This window comes from Salvia miltiorrhiza, unplaced genomic scaffold (assembly GCF_028751815.1).
Source record: "Salvia miltiorrhiza cultivar Shanhuang (shh) unplaced genomic scaffold, IMPLAD_Smil_shh original_scaffold_404, whole genome shotgun sequence".
Classification (NCBI taxonomy): domain Eukaryota; kingdom Viridiplantae; phylum Streptophyta; class Magnoliopsida; order Lamiales; family Lamiaceae; genus Salvia; species Salvia miltiorrhiza.
Genome location: NW_026651542.1, coordinates 549,706 through 562,732, shown reverse-complemented (window position 1 = coordinate 562,732; position 13,027 = coordinate 549,706). Strand labels below are relative to the sequence as shown.

The following is a 13,027-nucleotide window of genomic DNA, read 5'->3' as shown; positions in this document are numbered from 1 at the left end:
CTAATTCGAGCCATCTCATTTGCCTCATGTTAATATCCTTCTGCTCGAAAAAGTATTTCAAACTTTTGTGGTCCGTGAAAATCTCACATCTAACTCCGTAGAGATGATGTCTCCAAATTTTCAGGGCATGCACAACGGCTGCAAGCTCTAAATCATGCGTTGGATAATTTATCTCGTGGGGTCTAAGTTATCGTTATGCATAGACTGTAACTCTTCCTTCTTGCATCAAAACACATCCTAGCCCATTCTCTAACGCATCTGTGTAGATGGTATACTCTTTATCCATTTCCGGGACTAGCGGCACTGGTGCTGTAGTCAATTTCCTTTAAGCTCTTAAAAACTCTCTACACACTCCTTTTTCCAATTGTACTTAGCTTCTTTTCTAAGTAATTGTGTCATCGGTCTTGTTATCGTGGAAAATCCTTCAATAAACATCTGATAGTATCCTGCTAAGCCTAAAAAGCTGCAAATCTCGTTAGGCATAGTTGGTGATCTCCACTCATGTACAGCTTGTACCTTGGCAGGGTCAACTTTAATTCATTCGGATGAAATAATATGTCCTAGAAAAGTTACTTCGTTCAACCAAAACTCGCACTTGGTGAATTTGGCAAAAACTTCTCAACTCTTAGCGTTTCCAACATCGTTCTCAAATGTTTTGGCGCTCCTGCTCATTCTTCGAATAGATGAGAATATCATCTATGAAAACTAGGACAAATTTATCCGGTTATTGATGGAACACTCGATCATGTGATCCATGAAAACTATTGGTGCCTTCGCCAAACCGAATGGCATAACTATGAACTCATAGTGCTCATACCTCATTTGAAAAGCTGTCTTACGTATATTCTTCTGTCAAAATTTCAACTGGTGGTAATCTGATCTCATGTCAACTTTCGAGAAAAAGCTCGCTCCTCTTAATTGATCAAACAAGTCATCTATCCTCGGTAAAGGATATTTGTTCTTGAGTGTCAATTTATTCAGTTCTCGATAATTTTTGTACCTTCTCAACGTGTCATCCTTCTTTTTGACAAAAAGGACTGGTGCTCCCCACGGGGATACACTAGGTCTAATAAAACCTAACTCGAGCAATTCTTGTAGCTGAATCTTCAGCTCTCGTAGCTCCTTAGGCGCCATTCTATAGGGTGCCTTCGACACTGGTGCTGATCCAGGTTCTAGGTGGATAGTGAACTCCAACTGTCTTGTTGGTGGCAATCCTGGTAAGACATTGGGAAATACATCTCTATATTCCCTTACCACTGCTACATCCTCAAAGTTTTTACTTGATTCTCCTTCATCATTCAAGTAAACTAGGTAAGCTTGTGCTCCTTTCTTCTTTACCAATTTCGACGCCTGAAGTGCCGAAATGATTGGAACTCTCTTCTTTCTATCAATGCCGTGAAAACATGTATGTTCCTTCCCAGGTGGTTGGAAAGCTATCTGTCTCTTCTTACAATCAATCGGGCCAAAGTTCTCTGCTAACCATTCCATCCTTAGAATAATGTCTACGTTCCACATATGCATTAAGTGCAAGGTTCTTGCTTTCATCTTTAGTGATCCTAACTCAAGCTCTAAGTTAGAAATCATGTGAGAAACTGTAGTAGCTCTTCCTACAGGAGTGATTACTCTCAACTCGGGACTAGCTTGTTTTGGTTCGAGTTTGAAGGTAACATGCTTCAACCAATTAAAGAATGCGAGGCTCTTGTATTAAACAGGATTCTAACTGGTGCATCCAATAACTTGCCCATACTACCTTAAAGTCCTGCCTTAAACCGGCACTTAAAACTCAGACATCTCTTCATCAGTATCCATCTTCTGATGAGCGAACGTGTTAGCTCACAGAATTCTCGATTATACTCTACAACCGATTTCTTTCCTTGCATCAAACTTCGATAATCAGCCTCTCGCTGCTTACTGTACTCCTCTGTACATACTTCTCAAGAGTAGTCTTCAATTGTTCTCAAGTGTAGTTTGCCAGTTGCTTAGGTGTTAAAGTCCTCTGACGTGCCTCTCACTAGTCTTATACATAAAAAAAATCTACTAGGATAACTCAAAAGTTGTAAGGGTTCAACCCTAGAATGACATCAAAACAAATTGTTCAAGAGACTCAAATGAATGACCAGATGGTAGAATGAAGTAACTACCAGGTCGAACAAAAATGACCTAGAGTAAGAACCCATCTGGCTTTTCAACCGAAAGTTGAAACACATGGGTTTATAAACCCAAAACACGTCTACTGAGATTTGGATCATGCGGACTGGCCAGGTCCAACATAATCACTCCCCAGTCACACGGGATATATTATCCCGAACTTGGAAATTCTGTGTCTTCTAAACCCTCAACATACTATACATAACAAAACTTAAGTTCACACCAGCAAGCTAAAAGCTTAAACTCAGGGTCCTATGTTCTAGACTCTTGTTTCGAAAGTTCAATATTTTTCGACTCTCCTCTCATGTTGCGGTGGTGGTGGCGGAGTATTATCCCGCCTATCCTTCACATCACACTCTTGATGACATCTTTGAGGCATTTTTGAAATCACAAAAGGAAAACTCAACTCGACCAACGCTCTAAGCATCCTCAAAACTCAAGTTCAATTTACTAACTCAACTTTAAGGAAACCCTCACGGTCACCTTAACATTCATCTGTAAGGCAATAAGCACTCACGAAATGCTAACAAAAAGACCACTCTGGTCAACCTAATATATCCATCAGTAGAATGCCTCTTTTTAGAGGGCTTACATAAAGGGGTTATTTAAACCCTACAAAAACCATAGTATCTATCGTAATGTCCCTTCTAAATCGACACCATTAATAGTACTATGTCTCGGTCTGGACCTCCTACGGTAATTGCTACCAGTTAACTCATCTAGTTGCTACTTTAGCACACTAGGAACATCCATCTATTTAACATCAGTAGGGTACTAAATTCGCATGCTTATCTATCATCATGTCAAAATCTCAAGTACCAGTATCTCCTAAGTAAGTTATATACATCGCAATGTAATTGCAACTAATCAAAAACGAGGGTGTACCGCGCATACTCTCAAGATCATCCTTAGCTCTAGCCTACATCGACTTCTCTTCTCATCCTTATCAACTCTAGCCCTCCTCGGCTACTTCTCATCCTCATTATCGTTTATCATTTTATCATCTTTGGTAACTGATATTCAAGGATCAAATCGATATCTACTACACTCTTCTAGAGTCCCTGGTAGAAAACAAGCATCCGGTCAGTAGATCCGCATAGAAAATCTGGGTATCTGTAACAAATCCCATCTCTTGTGGGTCCAATGCTCAAGACGACATGTCCCATCATATTGAGTGACTTTCTTCCTTGCTCAATCCTACCACTCGATTGGTAGCACGGGGACTAGGTGCACGATGCCATCCAGTCTAGTAACAACCATAAGGCTTTCATCCTTTCATAGTCTATGAACATGTGTTTGAAAATCTGCTTGGGTATCTCTGTACCACATACTGTACGCCTCGTCCTCGTATCCGATCTTTCCTGAGTTCGATCTCACAACAGTCCACTTTCGTGCAGTGCCAACAGTCCTGGCCAACCTATAAGGAGAACTTAAAGGTGACTCTAGGAACTAACTCTACTTGGCTCCAGCAACAGAAATAAACAAAACATAACTTAGCAAAACTCCTATTAAGTAGTACTGTTATCTTAAAACTCAAGCTCAAAACATCTAAATTCTCATCTCGTCCCGTCTTTACTTAGTAGGGAATCTCTCTAAACAATGATATTAGATCCCTTAATCTAAATCACCGTGACTCAGTAAGACAACTCAACAATTCTCTCTCAAAGCCATCTCCAAAGACTATGGCTCATGATACCTCCTCAAGTACCATTAAGGTTGCGTGAGCAAAACTCGCGTCACAAAATAACTCAACATATCGTACAATATCTCATTGCAGCATGCTAATAACTCATCATTAATCATGCTATTATACTCAAGCTCATAACTCAAACTCATAACTCAAACCAACAAGTACTTAAAGCAATTGCTAATTCTCTCAAGCTTTAGCTCTAAGTTCTCATTTCATCCTTCTACTTAGTAAAAAAAATCTCTTTTAACAATGACATTAGATTCCTTCATCTAAATCATCGTGACTTATCACAACTGCTCAAACAATTCTCATCACAAAACATCTCAAATACATCACATCATAACTCATAATTATGCATCTCCATCATATAACATCATATGATATAAACGCTCTCATGATTCATCATGTAACATCAACATATGCTCTTACAACATAATAACTCATTATTAATCATGTTGTCATCCTCAAACTCAAACTATGCACCTTTAAAGTGTAACATCATAACTCATCATATAACCTCAACATCATGCTCTTCAAAATTTAACGTCAAATAAACTTTGAAATTTTACATACCTCGTTGAGCCTGGTGTGATGGTGCGCTGAGCTCACGGTTGTTAATAACTATTAGTCTAGTGACTCATTCTAGACTAAACTCAAGACTTCTAATTCAGAGCTTTCCTTCGTTCTGATACCACTCTGTCACAGCCCGCCCTAACTAGGGATAGTTAGGCCGAGTGATCCACGACTAGGGATGGGGTTAAAGAAGAAGGGGAAGAAAAGGGGCGTCATTTATAGCTGTAAAACTTACTCATCTTAATAAAACTCGTCATTTTTATTCATTAATACTCAATTGAAAACAGTCTATGAAAGACTGCATAAAAGTTAATTAATATCATTAATCAAGTTATACATCATATGCAACCATTCTCTTAAAACTCAAAGTATGACATAACATACTATAACATCAACAACATCTTGCAGCGGAAAGTAGCTAGACATATGTATGAAGACATATTCTAGACAGGTTAACTATTTATTAACAACCCTGGAGACTCCGCTCATTGCAGCACCATCATCACATCAGCTCAACCTGCACATTTAGAAAACATATGCAGGGCTGAGTACAAAAGCACTCAGTGGGCACGTATGCCTAGGTATAAAAATACATGCTTCAAAACTATAAATTGTCATGCCATCATAATCAGTACAGCAAGGGAGTTTTTCGCTAAAAAGGCCCAAGCTTACTAAGTTCATTTGTGATTCTTAAAGTTCGTCTGATCAGACTAAGTTCTTTTGTAATCTATCATATCTGAAACTGTGTGCCGGAGAGGTGGCCACCTCTCACGGTCACTTGACCGGCCAACCCGCTAGATGACTCACGGTCACTGGTGTACACTAGCCCTGGCAGGATAGCTATCAACTGCTCAGGACCCGAATTCGATTGCATCATTGGCAAAGCCAAAGCAGATAGATATCATACTAAAATTTAAACATTTTATGGCAAGACAATACTTGAAATAACTTTAACTCAAATATTTTGTAACGAAATAACTTGCTCAAATGTAACATTAAACTCATTTGATAGATATATATAAAACTGAAATTAACAGTTAAATCATTTCATGCATTCATTCGTATAAGAGGCCTACGACACGCAGGGGATCTCTATATACGTATAGTAAAAGTAATGCCCACCTCGTTGTGTCTCTGTATCAATGAGTAACGTCACTCTCTCCCTCAAGTCGTTACTTCTCAAAAGGACCTTCATCGTTATGAAGAATTGGTGAGAAGTTATAAAAGAAACCTCGATTAATAATCTAATCTCTTTTATGAAACATTAGTATCTCTAATGTTCATCTCTCTTGATTGTTAATCAATATAACAATTATTATCTCTCGTCATTACTCATTAATTATAACATCCTTATGTTATAATTAGCAGCGCTTCAATTAAAAGAAATATTTAACACATCGAAAAGTCCACTTTCTTAGCAGATCTATTCGCTCCCATCTCGTCTAATTAACCGATTAGAAAGTTAAACTTTCCATTAGGCATGTATTTGAGTCACGGGTCAACAAGAATTGACTATGCTCAAATTCTAATTTCACTAAAAATTTCGGCATGACCTATTCATATATAATGTCAGCCACGAGATTTCAACGCGTGAATCTCACTACGTGAACTCGTCTCTCGACTCAAAACTTAACATCTTGACATCTTTTCAACGCAAACCAAACAATTCAAAATCATCAAAACTCTTTATCAGTAAACTATCATTTATACTCGACACCAATTGTTCGAGTGTCAGATACCAACATTTATGTGCGTTAATCATAACTCTCACAACTCACACCATTTAGTCATATCGTATCATCCATCAAAACAAATATAATCAAGTTGTTTTCTAGAAAGTTTTGCTGTTTTTGTGTCATCTTTAAAAATTCATAACAACCAACTCAATCATCATAAACTATCATACCAATTGATCTCAAAAAAACTTCATGAAGTGTAGTTCACTCTAAAAATGGTAGTTAACCAAAAAGGTTAAAGGTTTTTGGAGATATTGCTCTTTTAGTGCAGGTTGTCAAAGATTGACAGTTTCTGCCAATTTTGTTTAGGCCATTAGAAACCAAGGCAAACCTTAATAAAATTCCATCAAATTTAATCAGCCAAAACTAAAGGTATCCTTGAAGATTTGGTTAAAATTTCACAAGAGAAAACGTTCATATGATCTGCCAAATAAACAATGAAACTCATACACTTTTACTGTTGGAAAAATATGACAGCAGAACAGGGCATTTTTGAAATAATATACTGCTCTGTTTCAGAGGTCATAAAAATCGAAATCTTATGTTTTTAGAAAAGTATTGAAGTCTAGTTTCGTTTAAAAAAAACGGTGATGCAAAATCCTTCATGGATTAATAGATATAAACGTTTTTGTGAAGTCTACCAACAGTTGACAGATTCTGTCAAGGATTTTTCAAAATATCTTTAAAATAGCAAACCTCATCCAAAAGACATGAAATTTTGGAGCGACGAAATACACATATCATAGATAAACATACTAAAATTTCAGAGCCATCAAGCAATGAAAACTCATCGAAACATAAGCTTGAAACTGCTGTAAAATTTTGACAGAATTCCAATTTTAATTTCGTTCAACAATTATCATCCATAAATTGTAAATCAATTAGCATGCTCATGTGATATCGTAGAACACATATACGCAATAATATTCATTATGCAACATCCCAAACTTCACGAATTTAAATAATCATACTCTAAAAACTTATACAATTTTTGTGCTTGAAAAAATACGAATTTAATATATATCGATTCTAGCATACCCCTAAGCACAAATATCAAGTCAAAACGATCAAACAAAAATCGAAAGACAAGCTAATGTGTGAAAAACGGGGCTGCCCTCATGAGTTTCATAGCTACGGTTCATTCCGTTCTTACTCTCTTCATTAAACATGCTCGACATCTACCCAAGAACAACATACTAAAATTTCACGACGATCCGACGTCGTTTCAAAATAAAGTTGAGAATCGACATTTTTCGACGTCGACGAAAATCGAAAAGAAAACCATGAAATCGTAGGTAGAGATGTTACCTACGTAAAAACGTGATCAAAAAGATGATCGGCGCTCGTCTCGGTGCTCAAATCGGAGCTCAAAAGCTTGAAGAAGCTTTAATGGAGGGAGTGTGTGTTCTTGGTGTTTGTGTGTGAGAGAGAAAAGATGATTGGAGTGTGTTGGCTGAATTCAGCCGTGAGTGAGGTAGATAAAGGGGTGTTGGGCGGTTTGGGGGGTGGTTTTGGTGGGGTAGCCTTAGATATTTAAGATATTAACCCGTTAGTCGTTAAATATCCCGTTTCGTCTCGTTTTAACGACTAATTACCCACATTCTTCGTTACTCACACTCTTAACTCCTACTCACTTTCATTACACTCGTAATTCTATATAAATATAGAAAACGCAATCTCGTTCTCGAAATTCTGATAAACGAGCTCGGTTCGTTTATCGAGAAATCCCGATTTACTATTCACTCATCGTCCACAAATAAAAACTTTCATTATTGGACTCGTATCGAAAAACTAAGAATATTTCTCGACGACGTGCACGTAAGATTTTGAAAGTCGACAAAAAGACGAAATAGTAGTATTTTACTATTCATCGTCAAAAAGTCAAAAATTTCAAAAACGTCTTAACGGACTCAGATCTCACTTCCGAGTTCACCGTTCTCATTCAAATAATTATCTCGAATTATTCAAATACTCAAACTCAATTACGGATATAAAATCACACATCATCCTCACATCATCAAAAGAACATCTCAACATCTTTAAAATATAACAACAAAACTTCATATAACTCCTCATCTCTATACAAAGTAATCAAACAAGGGATCTATACCCTAATTACTCAAACTTAAGCAATTAAACACGTCATCAAAAGCCCGGGTATTACAATCCTCCCCCTTAAAATAAATTTCGTCCCGAAATTTGTACCTCCTGTAAATGTTTCGGGCACTTCTCTCACATCATATCATCAAGCTCTCTTTCCACTTCTTTCTAACTATAACGTCTCCACTGGACTTTAACCAGTGCGATCGACTTATTTCTCAATAGTCGATTCTTATGATTTAGCATCATCTGAGGTCTCTCTTCATAACTCAAGTCTGGTTCTAAGATCATTTCTTCTTAGTAACCCACATGGTTTGGGTCGAAAATTATATCCTCTCAGTTGTGACACGTGAAACACGTTATGCACGAGACATAGCTTTGTTTGTAGAGCGATGCTTAGCTTGTCAGCAAGTGAAAGCATTACACCAACGACCCTATGGGAAGTTAAAACCGTTGGAGATTCCCGAGTAGAAATGGGATCACATAACGATGGATTTTGTGACAGCTTTACCCAAAAGTCAAAGAGAAAATACAGCAATTTGGGTGATTGTAGATCGACTAACAAAATCTGCACATTTCATACCGATCCTAATCGCGTATGGACCAGATAAGTTAGCACAATTGTACGTTCGTGAGATTATAAGATTGCTTTGAGTACCGGTGTAGATCACCTCAGAGAGAGATCCAAAAAAAAAAAAAAAAATCATCACGTTTATGGATGAGTTACAGAAAGAGTTGGGTACAAGGATGAATTGTAGCATAGCAAACGATAGAAGATATGATAAGAACTACTATCCTTGATAGAGGAGTACATCGGGAGAATGTGTTGCCACTAATTGAGTTTGCCTATAAGATGTGAGACAAAGTTTCGAGATAGGAGACAAAGTTTTCTTGAAGGTTTCACCCTCAAAGGGGATGAATAGATTTGGAGTTAAAGGACAGCTTAGACCCAGAGTTATAAGTCCTTACGAGATATTGCAAAAGATAGGTCCAATAGCGTATAGGTTGGCTTTGCCACCTAGCTTTGGAAATGTGCATAACGTGTTTCACGTGTCACAATTGAGAGGATATATATTTTCGACCCAAACCATGTGGTTTACTAAGATGAAATGATCTTAGAACCAGACTTGAGTTATGAAGAGAGACCTCAGATGATGCTAGATCATAAAATTCGGCAATTGAGTAATAAGTCGATTGCATTGGATAAGGTCCAATGGAGATATGATAGTTAGAAAGAAGTGGAAAGAGAGCTTGAGGATAAGATGTGAGAGAAGTACCTGAAACATTTACAAGAGGTACAAATTTCGGGACGAAATTTATTTTAAGGGGGAGGGTATGTAATACCCGGGCTTTTGATGACGTGTTTAATTGCTTGAGTTTGAGTAATTAGGGTTTAGATCCCTTGTTTGATTTACTTTGTAAATAGATGAGGAGTTATATGAAGTTTTCTTGTTATTTTCTTTAAGATGTTGAGATGTTCTTTCGATGATGTGAGAATGATGTGGGATTTTATATCCGTATTTGAGTTTGAGTATTTGAATAATTCGAGATAATTATTTGAATGAGAACGATGAACTCGGAAGTGAGATCTGAGTCCGTTAAGACGTTTTTGAAAATTTTGACTTTTTGACGATGAATAGTAAAATACTGCTATTTCGTCTTTTTGTCGACTTTCAAAATCTTACGTGCACGTCGTCGAGAAATATTCTTAGTTTTTCGATACAAGTCCAATAATGAAAGTTTTTATTTTTGGACGACGAGTGAATAGTAAATCGGGATTTCTCGATAAACGAACCGAGCTCGTTTATCAGAATTTTGAGAACGAGCTTGCGTTTTCTATATTTATATAGAATTACGAGTGCAATGAAAGTGAGTAGAGGTTGAGAGGGCGAGTAACAAAGAGTATGGGTTGTTAGTTGTTAAAACGAGACGAGACGAGATATTTAACGACTAACGGGTTAATATCCTAAATATCTAACCTACCCTACCCCTAACCACCCCCAAACCTCCCAAAACCCCTTTCCCCTCACTAACTCACGCTATATCAGCCCACACCACACACACAACTCACATATTCACACACACAACACCTAAAACACACACTACACACGCCATTTTCCATTTAAGCTTGGACGGAGCTTTTGACCTCCGATTTGAGCACCGAGACGAGCGCCGATCATCTTTTCGATCACGTATCTAAGTAGGTAAGATCTCTACCTACGTTTTAATGGTTTTCTTTTCGATTTTCGTCGACGTCGAAAAACGTCGATTCTCGACTTTATTTTGAAACGACGTCGGATCGTCGTGAAATTTTAGTATGTTGTTCTTGGGTAGATGTTGAGCATGTTTAATGAAGGGAGTAAGAACGGAACGAACCGTAGCTATGAAACCCATGAGGGCAGCCCCGTTTTTCACATATTAGCTTATCTTTCGATTTTTGTTTGATCGTTTTGACTTGATATTTGTGCTTAGGGGTATGCTAGAATCGATATATATTAAATTCGTATTTTTCCAAGCACGAAAATTGTATAAATTTTTAGAGTATGATTATTTAAATTCGTGAAGTTTGAGACGTTGCATAATGAATATTATTGCATATATGTGTTCTACGATATCACATGAGCATGCTAATTGATTTACAATTTATGGATGATAATTGTTGAACGAAATTAAAACTGGAATTCTGTCAAAATTTTACAGCAGTTTCAAGCTTATGTTTCGATGAGTTTTCATTGCTTGATGGCTCTGAAATTTTAGTATGTTTATCTATGATATGTGTATTTCGTTGCTGCAAAATTTCATGTCTTTTGGATGATGTTTGCTATTTTAAAGATATTTTGAAAAATCCTTGACAGAATCTGTCAACTATTGGTAGACTTCACAAAAGCGTTTATATCTATTAATCCATGAAGGATTTTGCATCACCGTTTTTTTTAAACGAAACTAGACTTCAATACTTTTCTAAAAACATAAGATTTCGATTTTTATGACCTCTGAAACAGAGCAGTTTATTATTTCAAAAATGCCCTGTTCTGCTGTCATATTTGTCCAACAGTAAAAGTGTATGAGTTTCATTGTTTATTTGGCAGATCATATGAACGTTTTCTCTTGTGAAATTTTAACCAAATCTTCAAGGATACCTTTAGTTTTGGATGATTAAATTTGATGGAATTTTATTAAGGTTTGCCTTGGTTTCTAATGGCCTAAACAAAATTGGCAGAAACTGTCAATCTTTGACAGCCTGCACTAAAAGAGCAATATCTCCAAAAACCTTTAACCTTTTTGGTTAACTACCATTTTTAGAGTGAACTACACTTCATGAAGTTTTTGAGATCAATTGGTATGAGAGTTTATGATGATTGAGTTGGTTGTTATGAATTTTTAAAGATGACACAAAAACAGCAAAACTTTCTAGAAAACAACTTGATTATATTTGTTTTGATGGATGATACGATATGACTAAATGGTGTGAGTTGTGAGAGTTATGATTAACGCACATAAATGTTGGTATCTGACACTCGAACAATTGGTGTCGAGTATAAATGATAGTTTACTGATAAAGAGTTTTGATGATTTTGAATTGTTTGGTTTGCGTTGAAAAGATGTCAAGATGTTAAGTTTTGAGTCGAGAGACGAGTTCACGTAGTGAGATTCACGCGTTGAAATCTCGTGGCTGACATTATATATGAATAGGTCATGCCGAAATTTTTAGTGAAATTAGAATTTGAGCATAGTCAATTCTTGTTGACCCGTGACTCAAATACATGCCTAATGGAAAGTTTAACTTTCTAATCGGTTAATTAGACGAGATGAGAGCGAATAGATCTGCTAAGAAAGTGGACTTTTCGATGTGTTAAATATTTCTTTTAATTGAAGCGCTGCTAATTATAACATAAGGATGTTATAATTAATGAGTAATGACGAGAGATAATAATTGTTATATTGATTAACAATCAAGAGAGATGAACATTAGAGATACTAATGTTTCATAAAAGAGATTAGATTATTAATCGAGGTTTCTTTTATAACTTCTCACCAATTCTTCATAACGATGAAGGTCCTTTTGGGAAGTAACGACTTGAGGGAGAGAGTGACGTTACTCATTGATACAGAGACACAACGAGGTGGGCATTACTTTTACTATACGTATATAGAGATCCCCTGCTTGTCGTAGGCCTCTTATACGAATGAATGCATGAGATGATTTAACTGTTAATTTCAGTTTTATATATCTATCAAACGAGTTTAATGCTACCTTTGAGCAAGTTATTTCATGACAAAATCTTTGAGTTAAAGTTATTTCAAGTATTGTCTTGCCATAAAATGTTTAAATTTTAGTATGATATCTATCTGCTTTGGCTTTGCCAATGATGCAATCGAATTCGGGTCCTGAGCAGTTGATAGCTATCCTGCCAGGACTAGTGTACACCAGTGACCGTGAGTCATCTAGCAGGTTGGCCGGTCAAGTGACCGTGAGAGGTGGCCACCTCTCCGGCACACAGTTTCAGATATGATAGATTACAAAAGAACTTAGTCTGATCAGACGAACTTTAAGAATCACAAATGAACTTAGTAAGCTTGGGCCTTTTTAGCGAAAAACTCCCTTGCTGTACTGATTATGATGGCATGACAATTTATAGTTTTGAAGCATGTATTTTTATACCTAGGCATACGTGCCCACTGAGTGCTTTTGTACTCAGCCCTGCATATGTTTTCTAAATGTGCAGGTTGAGCTGATGTGATGATGGTGCTGCAATGAGCAGAGTCTCCAGGGTTGTTA

The 13,027-nt window shown here is 36.9% G+C and overlaps 2 long non-coding RNA genes across 2 annotated transcripts; one reads left to right on the top strand and one right to left on the bottom strand.

Moving 5' to 3' along the window:
* Nucleotides 1–4,651: 4,651 nt before the first annotated feature.
* On the bottom strand, nt 4,652–7,588 carry LOC131004493 (uncharacterized). Its single transcript, XR_009095035.1, has 2 exons — nt 7,456–7,588; nt 4,652–4,928 (listed from the first exon to the last, which is right to left on the bottom strand). It is a non-coding gene; the product is annotated as an uncharacterized LOC131004493 (long non-coding RNA).
* Nucleotides 7,589–9,726: 2,138 nt separating this feature from the next.
* On the top strand, nt 9,727–13,027 carry LOC131004461 (uncharacterized). The gene is made up of 3 exons (XR_009095025.1): nt 9,727–10,451; nt 12,305–12,371; nt 12,975–13,027. It is a non-coding gene; the product is annotated as an uncharacterized LOC131004461 (long non-coding RNA).